Below are 14,221 nucleotides of genomic sequence, written 5' to 3' on the forward strand. Positions count from 1 at the left end.
TTAATATGTATGAATATATAATCCCTTTATCTACTCTCGCTGCTCGGATTTTAACATAAGGAGATAGAAAACCACTTAAGACAATGTAACCTCCTACTTATGATCTCTTAAGAGGTGCTGCTAATAAATTGAACATGAAGTTTTTAACTTTTTATTTTCTATAGCCAGTTAACAATGCCGTGATAGTTTCAGGCAGACAGCAAAGGGACTCAGCCACAGATACACACGTGTCCGTTCTCCCCCAAACTCCCCTCACATCCAGGCTGCCACTGAACACTGAGCAGAGTTCCCTGTGCTCCACAACAGGTCCTTGTTGGTTCTCTGTTTTAAATACAGCCATGTGTACATGTCTGTCCCACGCTCCCTAACCATCCCTTCCCTGCATCCTTCCCCTCAACAACCATATGTTGAACATACAGCTTTTTCACACTTGACTTCGTGTGGTGCCCCTGGCAGGCACCCTGGACAAGACACCCACACATAAGAAAATATTCGTGAGTAACCTTCAGCCTAGAAAATAAGAACAAGGGAGAAAAACAAGATCCAGAACAAGATATGAATTTCCAAGAAGTTGACGTGCACTTAAGGTATGTGTGTGACTTAGAGGTGGGAGTCTCCTGACCTCTGGATGTTTCATGTGGATTCTGAGAAAAATGTCTGCTTCTTTAATTAGATGGAAATGTACACAACAGAGAGCTTTGCATCAAGTCTGACATTTAGTGCATGACTCCCTGGGACCCTCCAAGCTGGGTTGTTGACCTATTTTTCCTCTGGACCCCAAGCTGTGTTAACTCCTCACTGACTTCTAATCCGGAATCAGCGATCCCTGTTGGGAACGTCCTTGTTGCTTCCCCCTTATCTCCATTCCTCCCTCAACCACTGTTATTTCTTACTTTTTGGGTTGCTGTTGTTGTTCGTCACCGAGTCACGTCCACTTCTTTGCTATCCCACGGATGCAGCACGCCAGGCTTCCCTCTCCTTCGCCATCTCCCAAAGTTTGCTCACACCCACGTCCATTGAGTCGGTGATGCCATCCAAACATCTCATCCTCTGCCACCTCCTTCTTCTCTTGCCTTCAGTCTTTCCCAGCCTCAGGTCTTTCCCAAGGAGTCCGCTCTTCACATCAGGTGGCCATAGTATTGGAGCTTCAGCTGGAATGTCAGTCCTTCCAATCAATATTCAGAGTTGATTTCCTTTAGGATTGACTGCTTTGATCTCCTTGCAGTCTAAGGGACTGTCAAGAGTCGTCTAATAAAATTGAAGCCAACAGATATAAACTGCCTGTATGGATCTCAGACACCACTTTAATCATTTGACATGTGATTGGGTTCAGGATACCTCACCCCAAAATATGGCACCTGGCATATTGAAGGTGAAGCAGTTTGAGAAAACAGCGGAAGGAAGAGGTTCACTCTCTTCCCCTTCCCCCTTCTTCCATGAAACAAGCCATAATCCCATCATGGGAGAGGTACCCTGCCTATAGCAGGAGGAAAGGAGCATTCTTATCTCCAAAGGGTGAGGAACACTTCCAAGAGGAAGCCTAACACACAGGCCTTGCTAAGTTTCTGCCAGCTTATTACACTCACCTCTTATTCCTTAACCGATCATATTCTTCCACAACTGTCCCCACCTCATCAAACCTAGTTTGAAATACTCAGGTCTGTTTCTTTAGGTCTTCATTTCCTTAGGAAGGCTCCTGTGTCACTTAAAACATATTAAAATAAGTTGTAAGCTTGTCTCCAGTTAATGTGTCTTTGTTGATTCATTTTCAGACGCACCCAGCGACCCTCAGCACGTGGAAGAAAACATTATCCACCTCTACATATTTTAATCCTTACATTTAGTAACTTGCTGTCCTTTTAGTCTAGAAGGACAGACTGAGGCTCAGAGAGCTTGAATGACCTCCAAATTGCAGGTTTTCAGATACAATACATAGAAGGGCACTTCTGGGGAATCCCCCACACCAGGGGTTTGTGAGCTGCACGTGTATACCTAAAATGCCATCACCAAATCTCAGGTCATAGGTTTTCTCTTAAGTTCTCTTCCTGGAGTTTTCTAGTTTTGGTGTTGCATTTGGGTGTCTGATCCACTTTGAGTTAGTTTTTGTCACAGGTATAAGACCAGTGTCAAGAATATTAACCATTATGCCATCATCACCATAATCAACATCACAATGACTAAAATACTTATTGCACCTTTCACTATACTTTCCCTACGTATCTCGAGGCCCTGATAAATGTTCTTTAGTTAAATACAAATGGCTCCTCAACACAGGAAAACATATTCTACCTTGCTCCTGAAAAATTTCTCGACCCTAGTTTTGGAAAACCTGAAAAAGCATCCTATAACACTGAGAATGCAGGTTTGCTCACACAGGCTGGTGGGGGTCTGATAGGCAAGCGTCTATGGAAGGCAGCTTAGAAATCTCTGTCAAAATGACACACACATGTGCACTGTGGCTCAACAATTCCACTGCAGGGGATTTATCTTCCCAGAAGGTTTACACAGCAGCAGAACTGCTGAAGCTCATAGTTTTGCACAGAATACTGGTAGCAAAGGGCTGAAAACAACTCAGCCACCCAGTAGTCAGGGATGGGGTAAATAAATCAAGTCACAACAACAGTACAACAGAATTCAAACAGCTGTTCAGAAACAGTAGGCAAATTCTCTTTGTACTGATATGAAAAGGTCTCTGAGATAGGAAAAAATGAAGGCATAGAACAATGGGTACAGTCTGCCACCTTTTGTATAAAAAAGGTAGGAAACGAGACTATGAGTATTTTTGCAAACTAAAAATGTTTCTACTCTATTTGTACAGACATATAGTTACATATAATATGAATCTGCGTGGCATCATGATATACTTGTTATAGTTGGTCAGTCGTGTCTGACTCTTTGAGACCCCATGGACTCGACAGTCCATGAAATTCTCCAGGTATGAATACTGGAGTGGATAGGTGTTCCCGTCTCCAGGGGAGCTTCCCTACCCAGGGATCGAACCCAGGTCTGCCTGCGTTGAGGGTGGATTTTTCACCAGCTGAGTCACAAGGGAATCCCAAGAACATTGCAGTGGGTAGCCTATCCCTCCTGCAGCGGATCTTCCTGACCCAGGAATCGAACCAGACTCTCCGGCATCGCAGGCGGATTCTTTACCAACTGAGCTTCCGGGGAAGCCTTATATTGCTATCAAGGAAGTACTTATATTAGTTAAGTACACATTTTAAGCTACAGTATGTACCACACTGTGTCACATTATAGGTTGTGTTACATCGTCACAGTTCTTATTTAGAAAATATATTTTATATTTTAAACTATTTATATCTATTACAGGTAAATATCTACCGAATTTATAGTATAGATATGTATAATACGTATCAATGATAACGACATATGTGTGTATAACGCACATATGTATATACGCATGTATCTCTATTTTCATATACACAAAGACACTGTGGAAGGACACTGAAAACATGTTCACGCTTTCATAATTATTCACAGTTGCATAATTATTCAGTTTAATAATCATACGTATTCAAATAATTGCACCGGTCACCTGAGTGTTCCGTGGTTTTATAGCATGAGAATTTGGTCGGTGGCACACACAAAGTGAGAAGGCTTTTCACTGCATACTGTTTATTTTGAAACCGTTTTAAACCACGTGCTAACCACTGCCAAAACTCGTAAAGCATCTAAAGGAAGTAGTCCTCCGGCCCCTCCCAGCCCTCTCTAGGCCAGGTGGTCCTCGCGGGCCCGCCCAGCGGAGCCGGCCAGAAGCGGCCTGCGTTTTCTGCGCGGCGCTTTCTGCACCGGCCGTCCCACAGGGCGCATGCGCAGACCGCTGGTAGCGCCTGCCTGGCGGGTTTGCGCTGCAAGACCGAGGTGCAGAGGTTCGGTCAGGCGAGGGTGTCCGTCTGCGAGGTGAGCGCGCGGCGGCCAGGGCCCGGACGCGAGGGAGGGGCCCTGGGGGTGAGGGCCCGGCTCGCGGGCAGGGAGGTGCGGGCGTCCCCTCAGGGCCGCCGGGGCAGACGCTCCTCTTCGCGGGGAAGTCGACGGAAAGGGAGGCGCGAAGTAGCGGCCCTGAGGGGAAGGGGTGCGGGAGGCCGCGCGGGCCAAGTCAGCTCTGAGGAGGACGCGGCGGCCTCCCTGTTGCTCACGCCCCGGCTTCCTGCCAATGCTTCCCCGGCCGGAAGGCCTTCCACCCGCCCTCCTCCTCCCGTGTCGCACCTTCCTCCCCGCCCCAGGACCCCACAGACCCTCCCTTTTTATGGCCTCTCTGCTCTCACCCCCAAGAACGCGTTCCTTGGTCCCTGAGGACCCTCCCCGTCCTCTCGGACCGCTGCCCTCCCCTTCGAGGACCCCACGGGCCTTCCCTTTCAGACACACCTTTGGCCTCCTCAAGGACTCCCGCCCTAGAAAACCCTCCTTCCCCCTCGAGGACCCCTCCCTTCCCTTCCCGTCCCCCCTCTCCCCGTTTGGAGGATAAGTCTCTATACAGACTTATGAACATCCAGGTGGATAACGCTTTGCTCAGAATCAGTGTTTAATAAATGTTGAATTGAATGAGTAAAATGAGAGATTGGGAGCCAAGAAAAGAGTTGGAGTACTCTTGCTTTATTGTGAGTGAGAAGGTGTTGACCGGGGTACTCCAGTGTTTCCCCAATAGTCCTACAGAATTATGATAATAGGGGTTCTTTACAAAAAAAAACACAAAAAAACAAAAAGTGTTGCCTAACAAGATCAGTTCAAGAAATGCTACCTCTTACATTTCCCCTCTTTGAGATCTGAGATGCTGGTTAAGGGATCTGAAGAGTCCTACAAGAGTGAAAGCTGACTTGCATCGTACGGTATCTCCTGGATTGACCTGATAATAGAATCCATTTATGGCCACAGTTATACTAGTTCCTACAAACAGCAATGATGTACCAAGCATGGTGTGAAAGTTGCAGCCAAACCCCAGTCCCCCGTCTTTCTCTGGTTTCCTTCTCATTCTCTTGTCAGTGCCTCTGGCATCTTTGTCAATGTTCAGTCCTCCTAGATGGTCTTTTCTGCCTCACCTTCACCTATCCTTGGTTGCTGTCTTCTGCATCCTTCTCCCACTCTCTCCTTACATCCCCAGACAACTCTCAAACCTCTGTACTAATTAATGTGTTTGTGATGTTCGGTCTCTTTCTTCTATTTCTACTATAATGATGTTTTTCTCTGAGTAAAAAATAGTAGAGGACCTTTTACATTTCTTTTAGGTTGTGAGGACCAATCTGAAACCAAAGATCTAACTCCAGAGCAAAGCCTGCCTGTAGAGACATCATCCTCGGGGGCAGGAATAAAGGATTTGGAGGCAGGTGACTCCTTGTGTGCCCACACGAGAGAGTCTTGTGCTGATGATCCACTGGAGTCACACCAGGTCAAGCCGGCACAAGTTTTGAGTCCCATAAAAATGAGTGACCCCAAGACCCTCGCTCAGGAAGGAAGCCACGAGGGTGATCAACTAGAGAAAAGCTCAGAACGTAAGAAAGCATCGGAGAGTCTGCTAGGAAAGGGTCCCCGGGAGCACAGTACTCTTGGAGTCTGCACCAGGTCCTGCCTGGCCCACAACTCGTTTTTCCTCGAAGAGAACAAACACTACAGATGTGAATTTTGTGGGAGAGACTTCAGTACCCGAGGAGGCCGGGAGAAGCACCAGCAAATCCACACGGGGAAGATGCCCTTTGTATGTAAACGGTGTGGAGAGGCCTTCTACCTCATGCCGCGCCTCAGCAGGCATCAGAAGACTCACTGGGATGGGAAGTCCTTGACCCAGCGTGCAGATGTCTACGGCCGCATGAGCGTTCAGAGGCAGGACTGCCATGAGCGTCTCGAATGCGGCAAAGCTTTCATCCAGGCTGTGCATCGTCTCCAGCATCTCAAAGCCCACGAAGCAGCAAGAGCCCTGCCATGTGAGTTACCCCGAGACAAGATGTATTTGATTGGATATAAGCGGCAGCACGACTACGTTGGAAAAAGAGCCCGTCAGTGTTGCGACTGTGGCAGAAGGTTGCGTCAAAGGTCGCACCTCATCCAGCACTACAGGATTCACGCTCAGGAGAGGCCTTACCAGTGCCAGCTGTGTGGGAAGTGTTTCAGCTGACCCTCCTGCCTCACTCAACATTACCAACTCCATTCTCAAGAGAAGCCCCTGGAGTGCCATTACTGTTGAAACACGTCCAGTCAGAATATTCTCAACCTCTTAGGCTTTCTCCTGGAGAGAGACCCTTGGAGTGCTCTGAATGAAAGAAGGTCTTGCACCAGCCCTCCCACCTTGTTAACAACTCGAAAACATGTCATGCTGTAGTCAGAAAACAGCAAGCGGTTGCAAGGGGATAGAACAGTCTTTTTGCAGACGGACAGTCAGCACGTGTGCCAGTCACTGAGGCAAAAAACCTCACAGAGTATTTTTGGGAAAGAAGCCGATAGATTTTGTCCTTCTCTGGTGGTGTCCATAGAATAGAGAACCTCGATTTTGACATCCCGACAAAAAATGTGTGACTGGCAGGTGTGCTCCAGACAGGAACTCTGTTGCTTGAATTTTTACAGAAGTTTTGACATACAATATCTTTACCACATGGGATGCATCAGCAAAGGGCATCGTAAAAAAGTGTGTGAGGTGTACCTATGGTGATAATCCACAAAGCTGAAGTAATTGGCAATGTGCTTACATAGACGTTCATAATTTTGAAAACATTGCCATGTGTTTTATTTGATCTGTTAAGGAATGCTGCACTGCACCTGTGTTGAGGATATTTATTTCATATGTACAGATAGAGCAAACTTGAAACTCCAGGTTGTCATTTGATTTGACCTGGGTTGTAAGTGATGAGGCAAAAACTGAACCCCAGCTTGGTTTGGTTCGCTTGTTTGGTTTTTGAGAGTCCCTGAGATACTTATTTTAAATCTTGATGCTCAACCCAGGTTTGTTTTGTTCCTGCCACATTCTCTCTGAAGAAAAGTAACATCTGTACTGACCGAAGCCACCTTTCTTTTTAGTAATTTCAGTGTTATTTCATGTTAAATCAGATGGGACACTGGTGGAATTAGGGGGTCAAAGAGATTGTTAAAGTGAAGTTCTCATAGCCATTTCTCTTACAATTTAGGATTAGATGAATTTTGGGGACACTGATCAGGGAAGAATATTTTTGCTAAACACTTTCTTATAATTGGTCTTGTAGTTCGTAAATCTGCTGCTGATCAAGTAGAATTTTTAGTAGTTTTATATTTGAGGGCTTGGGGTTTTGTATTTTTGAAAAAAGAAGGAGTATTTGAAAACGGTTTCTGTTGTTGGACTCTGGCATCATCAGCACAGCCAGCTTCACCTAAAGTCCTATTTCTGTGCTGAGCAGACCTCACTCAAAAGTATGAGCCACGAATTGCACTAAAAATCTCTTTCATGCCATAGTGTTCTAATGTAAAGGTTTTGCATCACTGACTGGAATGATGGTCAGATGCAAACACACCTGGGAACCAGGTGACCTAGTGTCTCAGAATCTGACTCCTGGCCTGGCAGGGTGGGTTGTGTCTGTCGTTATTCACTGCCGTGCTTTTTCTCATCCTGCCGTTTCTGACCTATGATGTGTGGCTCCAAAGTCATGAACTTAAAAACCAACATGAGTCATTAGGGCCTGCACCAGCCAAATGAGCACTTGATCCACGTGAGCGCTCACTACACAGCCCCTCATCCTTGTTTCCCAAGTTCCTGGTGGAACAGCCCTCACTGACTGGCCCTGTTTCCTCCCATGGACCACCCTCCCCACCCACTGTATATTTGTTTCTGATCCTGCCACCACTACCTGAAGGGAAGATAATGTCAGTATGGCTTATTGTTGATGTTGTTAATTAACCTTCATTTGTTTCTCTTGGTGATTAATAAATATCTCTCAGGAGAAAGTTTCAGGAGAGCTTCCAATTTCTCCTCCAACTTTTACCTACTGAATTCTAGAATCTAGCAAGTGGATTTTACCTACAGCCGTTTTTACTCTGTCATACTGGTGATTTTTTCATTTTTCTCATCCCTTCTATGTTTAGTAATTAGAATTCTGTGAGGAAAAGTTGTTCCTCTAGATTTTTATTCAGTAATTTATTTATATAGCATGGATTTGTGGCATGGGCTGTAATTCAACATGACCATTACTTAGTTTACAATTGTTCCAGCTCTGGCCACTGGGAGTCCTTTCGAGTTGGCTCCTGTGCCTTTTCGAAAAGACCCCATCCTTTTTCTGAATGGTTGTAACTGTAACCTCCATGCAACTCCAGGAAAACCCTGTCATTTCTTTATGATAACTTCTACCTCACCACTACCTTGTGAAATCTGCTGCTTTCCCCGGGATCATAGCTTTACTCACACCCTTCATCAGTCTGCCATCCCATTTCTTCCTTCACCATTTTTGCTAAATCTCCATACTACCTCAATTATTATTTGCTTATTAGCACACTTTCTTTCAATTGTGTCATCTCTGTTCTTTAAACTTCAGTATATTTACCTAAGAAGGAAAATTTTGAATCAAGTCAAACAAAGTGTCTTACCCAGACCGTAATCAGATTTTCCTAGTCATTGCCAAGATGTCCTTTTATAACTGGCTTGTTTGAACCTGGATCCAAATGTGCTCTATTGATTGCATTTGGTTGTCTGATTTCAAGTTTCTCTTAATCTAAAGCAATCTCTTCTCACTTTTTCTTAATGCCTTGTGTGACCCCAAGAATAATGGAGAAATATATTTCCCCCCTCCCTCCACCCAATTCCTAGTATAGCAAACAGCTTTTATATTCCTTATATTAAGATTTAACTGTTTAAATTTAGAAGCACACGTTTTTAAATTTTATTTTTAATTCTGATAAACACATGACATAAAATTAACCATCTCAGACGTTTTTAAGTGGTCAGTAGTGTTAAGTAGTGGAGAAGGCAATGGCACCCCACTCCAGTACCCTTGCCTGGAAAATCCCATGGATGGAGGAGCCTGGTAGGCCACAGTCCATGGGGTCGCTAAGAGTCGGACACGACTGAGCGACTTCCCTTTCACTTTTCCCTCTCATGCACTGGAGAAGGAAATGGCAACCCACTCCAGTATTCTTGCCTGGAGAATCCCAGGGACGTCGGAGCCCGGTGGCTGCCGTCTATGGGGTCGCACAGAGTTGGACATGACTGAAGCGACTTAGCAGCAGCAGCAGCAGCAGCAGTGTTAAGTAGAGCCACATTATTGTGCAGTGGATACTCAGGACTTTTCATCTTGAAAAACTCAAATTCTGTATCCATGGAACAAGAACTCCCCATTTCCCCCTCCCTCCAGCAATGGCAGCCATCATTCTAGCTCTCTTTTTTTTTTTTAAGCTTTGTGTGATTAAGCCAGTAGTCCTGGAAGAAACTAGGTCAGTTGTCCTGTGGAATGTCCCCCCTTGTAACTGTGTCTGTTTGCTTCCTGTGGTATCCTTAACTTGTCCCTCTCTCCCTGTGTTTTCTGTAAATGGAAGTTAGTGCTAAACTCTGGAGAATTTGGTTTGATTCGTCTTCGGCTACTTTGGCAGAATACCTCGTAGGTGGTTTTGTGTACTTTATATCATATCCCGGTCAAGTTTTTTGCCCCTGCCAAAGGTCTAGGCTCTTGAAGTCATTCTCCAAGCCACTGCACCATTCACAGGCAGGAAGGTTTCAGAGTTTTCACCATCCGTGGACTCTTCATGATCCAGCTGCATGTTCCTTCTTCACCACCTCTTCTAGACTTTTCTTTACGTGCCTCCCCCCATTACTGCATCCTGGTCTTTAGATATTTGGATTAAGAGGTGATGGAGACTCCTCAAGGGGGTCTGCTGTGGAACATTTGTCGAGGGTCCTGGGCCAAGGCTTCTTAAGAGACCTTAACTCTAGAAAGCCAGGGAGCATCAGACTTGACTCTGTTACGATGCTGCTTTCATACCACAGATGGCAGCGGTGACAACGTGGGTAGTTAACTCTGCCGGTCATCCCTGGACTAGTTGGAATTTATAAAATATGCACAAGCCACTGCCTCCATACCTTTCAAGCTGAGCTCTAGTTGCCTGTGGTGGCAGGTACCTCAGCTTGTTATCTTTCACCTTGCTGCTTTTCTTGCTGCTATTCTAGCGGGCCCCCAAGGATAATGCTATTCTTCGTGGCTTTTCCCAACCAATTCCTGATACATCAGACAGTTTGAGCACTGCTGTTACACTCAGGCTATTTTTTTAATGTAGAATCACTCATGTTGTAAGCTTTCTTTGATTATGCAAGTAATACCTATCCGTTGAAGATGATTAGAAAATACTATCATCTTTGAGGTTTTGGGGTTTTGTTTTGTTTTGCTTTTTTAATATTTGTATTTCCCTGTCTTAGATATACTTGCTGCTAAAAGAGGTATACACTTTTCAGACATTTTTTCCTGTGTATAGGTTTATTTCGATTTTTAAATAAAATACATACTATTTTAAAGGTGGCGGTTTTTCTTCTAATGTGTCATAAACATCTTCCCACATTCCTAAATGTATCCCCCAGTGTCATCTTTCAGGACTGCCTGATACTTGGTTGCATAGATGTGGCCTAGTTTATTTCACTAGACTTCTAGGTTTGGAAAATGGGGTTATTGTTCTTTATATCTTTTTTTTTATTCCATTGCGAACCTTTTATTTTTTTTTTTATTTAGTTATAATTAACATACTGTATTATATGAGGATGGGGGGATAGACCGGAAAAGTGAGGGGATTAAGAAGTACAAATTTCTAGCTATAAAATAAGTCACAGGAATGTAATGTACAAGTAGGGAATATAGTCAGTACTGTTGTGACAGCTTTGTGGTGGCAGATGGTAACTGTGCTGATTGTGGTGATTGTTGCTGAATGTGTAAGAATGCTCACTCCCTGTGTTGTACACCTGAAACTTATCTGGTACATGTGCGCTGCTTCCCCATTACCTCCTGAGTCTTGGAATTTCCATCAGCAACTTGCTCTGATGTCTTTGCATGTGGTTGTGTTCCCCAAGGAGAAGTTCCCAGCAATAGACCTTCTGGGCCAAAAGGTATATGCATCTTGAAGGCTTTGGAAGCACCCCTGGACTTCTCTCCTCAAGGTCAAAAAGATGTGTACACTTGTTTTTTTTTCTCTTGGGAGCAACTGAACTACTCAACTCTCTGTGAAGAACTACTACAGTTGCTCTGTGAAGAATTTGCACTCTTAACCCCGCTTAAGGAATTAAGAGGCCTAATGTCAGGCCTGGAAAGATCCACAGATGAAGTAGTTTGTCCACACCCTCATTTTACCAGTTGTTAGGTTTACTTTCCTCATTAAACAGTAGTAAGCATATTAAAAAAAAAAAATTTCAGAAACACAGCAGGCTAATAAACTCCCCCGCCCCAGGGTGCTCTCATCAGAGCACACACCCAGGACCATGCTTGTGTTCACTGGCTGAGGAGCCCCTTGGTAGGGCAGGGAGAGTGTGGGATTTGGAGCCGGGCTGACCTGAAGCCAGAGCCGGCTCCCTCCTCAGAAGCCGCTTAACCTCACTTTCTCAGGAAATGCGGTAACAGTGCCTCCCCTTGGAACTCTTGAAAGGCCTGGAGCTCATCCGTACAACAGAGCCTAACAGTGCCTGGTACATAGTAGGCACTCGGGGTGTTTTTAAAGTTCTCTTAGTGACAGTTGCTAAACCGCAGAATTACAGACCACAGCCATATGTCAGATACAACCACACCTTAGCACATTGGAGTATTCACTGTACTTTAAATAATTTTTCTGAGTAAACATTTTTCGTATAATTACAGATTTGGAGTTCTCTTTTTCTCACTAATTTGTAATGCCAATTTAAAAATGGCAGTGATATAAAGGTTGGATGAACAGATCATAAAGCATTGTATTTGTAGTTGTTTTCTGAAGATAGATTTCCAAAAAGTGGTATTACCAGATGAGACAGGAAAAGCATTTCTGTGGTTCTCAAAAGATGGTGCAGAATTTGTTTCCTGAGGGGCAGCAAGCACTCACAGCCACCAGCTACAGGCAGGGCAGGAGGCGGGTGGGCAGGGATGTGTATAGCTAATCAGTCACGCTGGCCCTGAACCTGAAGAATGGCCCACAACCTTTCTCAGCATAGCACTCCTTATAAGACAGACTGAGCAGTTCATATTTGCAAAGAAATGGCTTTCCCATGCCTGGTATAAAGAAGCCTTTGAACAACATTACCAGCATTGGACATTTATTACTTAAACCAAGAAAACGTTTGCCTGTTTGATAAGCCAAAAAAGTGATTCTTGCTACCTCATGAATTCCCTCCTGCCCGTGTATGCTTTTAAACTTCTCTGTGTATAATCTAGGCCTTTTGCCCATTTTATTATTGTGTCTGTGCTTTTTTTCTTTTTTACTGATTTGCACAAACTGGTTTTCCTTTTTTTTAAAGGATTTTTAAAAGGATTCCTATTGTTCATTTGAGAGCACTAACTTGACTCATTAAAAACAATTTCAGTTTTATGAAAAGGTAGATCTCTCTACCTCATTGGAAAAGACCCTAATGCTGGGTAGGATTGAGGGCGGGAGGAGAAGGGGATGACAGAGGATGAGATAGTTGGATGGCATCACCGACTCGATGGACATGGGTTTGGGTAGACTCTGGGAGTTGGTGATGGTCAGAGAGGCCTGGCGTGCTGCAGTTCATGGGGTCGCAAAGACTCGGACACGACTGAGCGACTGAACTGAACTGAGATCTCTCTCTCTCTCTGCCTTGCTGTCCCCTGCCCCCAACTCCAATACACCATAAACAGCGTTAACATTTTGGTCATTTTGGTTTGTTTTCTTTTTTTTTGGCTGCACATACTGCATGCAGGATCTTAGTTTCCCAAACAGGGATTGAACCTGAGTCCCCTGTGTTGGGAAGCACAGGGTCTTAACCACTGTACCGCCACGGAAGTCCTCTTGTTTTCTTATAATTTAAAACTAATCACCAGACTAAGGAGGTGCTTGCCTGTAGGGAGTAGTGGGGAGGAAGTCTGGCTTCTGTGGTACCTCTGTTCGGTCTCACCTACTGACACATGTGGGCGTGTTACCTATTTTAAGATGGTTATAGTTTTCATTTAGCTGTGATCATCCCATGTGTGCATGGCATGTTTTTTTCCATGTAACCGTACACCTCACACACTGCTCTGTCCCCGGGAAGTCGTTTTCACCTTGCTGATAGCTGCAGAGTATGCCCAGAGATTTATCTGTGTGGCCCTCCCCTCTGTTTGAATGTTTCATTTAGTTCTGGTTTTTCACAATTGTAAAGGATACTGTGATGAACATTTTGGTCCTTAAAATATTTTTCTAAACTTAGGAGTCTTTTAAGATTTTGCCAAAAGGTAGTTCCTGTATCAGAAGGGGATTCATTGTATTAGAAGGGGTATACTTGTCTAAGGTTCCTGATACACATCTAAGTTTTCATTCGAAAACATATCGATTTGCACTGCCGCTATTAACTCATGATGGTGCTTTTCACCTTTGCTAGTTTAACAAGAGAAGGGACATCTAATTTTAATTTTATTTATTTCGTTTTTAAGGACACTGAATAGTTTCCTCTGAGCTTCTTAAGCAATTGTATTTCTCCTCTTTGCATTCATTGTCTGTGTGGCTTTAATATCTTCCAATCTATTTGAGCAGTGTCTTTATATAATAAGGATATTATCTGTCTTCATTTTGGCCATAAACATTTTCCCCCAGTTTGTTTCGATAATTTTTTTCAGAAGGTTTCAATTTTTATATAGCTCAATTCTTCTGCTATCTTTTCTAAACCTACAAAATCTAACCACCTCTAAACATTAATGTTTTATTCTGCAGTTTTTATTATTTATAAAATATACTTTAACTGTTACTGAATTTACTTTGAATGTATTATGTGAAAATAAAAATGGTCTCCCATTAACTGCCCCAACATCAATTTTAATAAATGACACATCAAGTCATAATATGTTATTTTATAATACAGTTGTATATCTGTATCATCCAAATTGTTTTGTCACCCTTTACGCATCCTAGATCTATGTTTTTAACTTGTGTATAGACTTAGATGAGCTTTCTGTCATTGTACCTTTAAAAAGTGTATTTATATGTATGTGTACTTATATGAGAAAGATATGATGGTTACTCTTCTGGATAAAAAGTTTGTTTACCAACTAAAAACAGCTTTTTGATGATTATTGAAGTGAACTTCACAAATCAGGAAGAA

General features: G+C 43.8%; 1 long non-coding RNA gene across 1 annotated transcript; it reads left to right on the forward strand.

Annotated features, from left to right (window-relative positions):
* Positions 1-3,833: 3,833 nt before the first annotated feature.
* On the forward strand, positions 3,834-7,231 carry LOC145537772 (uncharacterized). Its single transcript, XR_014076419.1, has 2 exons — positions 3,834-3,921; positions 5,244-7,231. It is a non-coding gene; the product is annotated as an uncharacterized LOC145537772 (long non-coding RNA).
* Positions 7,232-14,221: the final 6,990 nt, after the last annotated feature.

Source organism: Giraffa tippelskirchi, chromosome Y (genome assembly GCF_054371585.1).
Source record: "Giraffa tippelskirchi isolate mGirTip1 chromosome Y, T2T-mGirTip1v1.2.pri, whole genome shotgun sequence".
Classification (NCBI taxonomy): domain Eukaryota; kingdom Metazoa; phylum Chordata; class Mammalia; order Artiodactyla; family Giraffidae; genus Giraffa; species Giraffa tippelskirchi.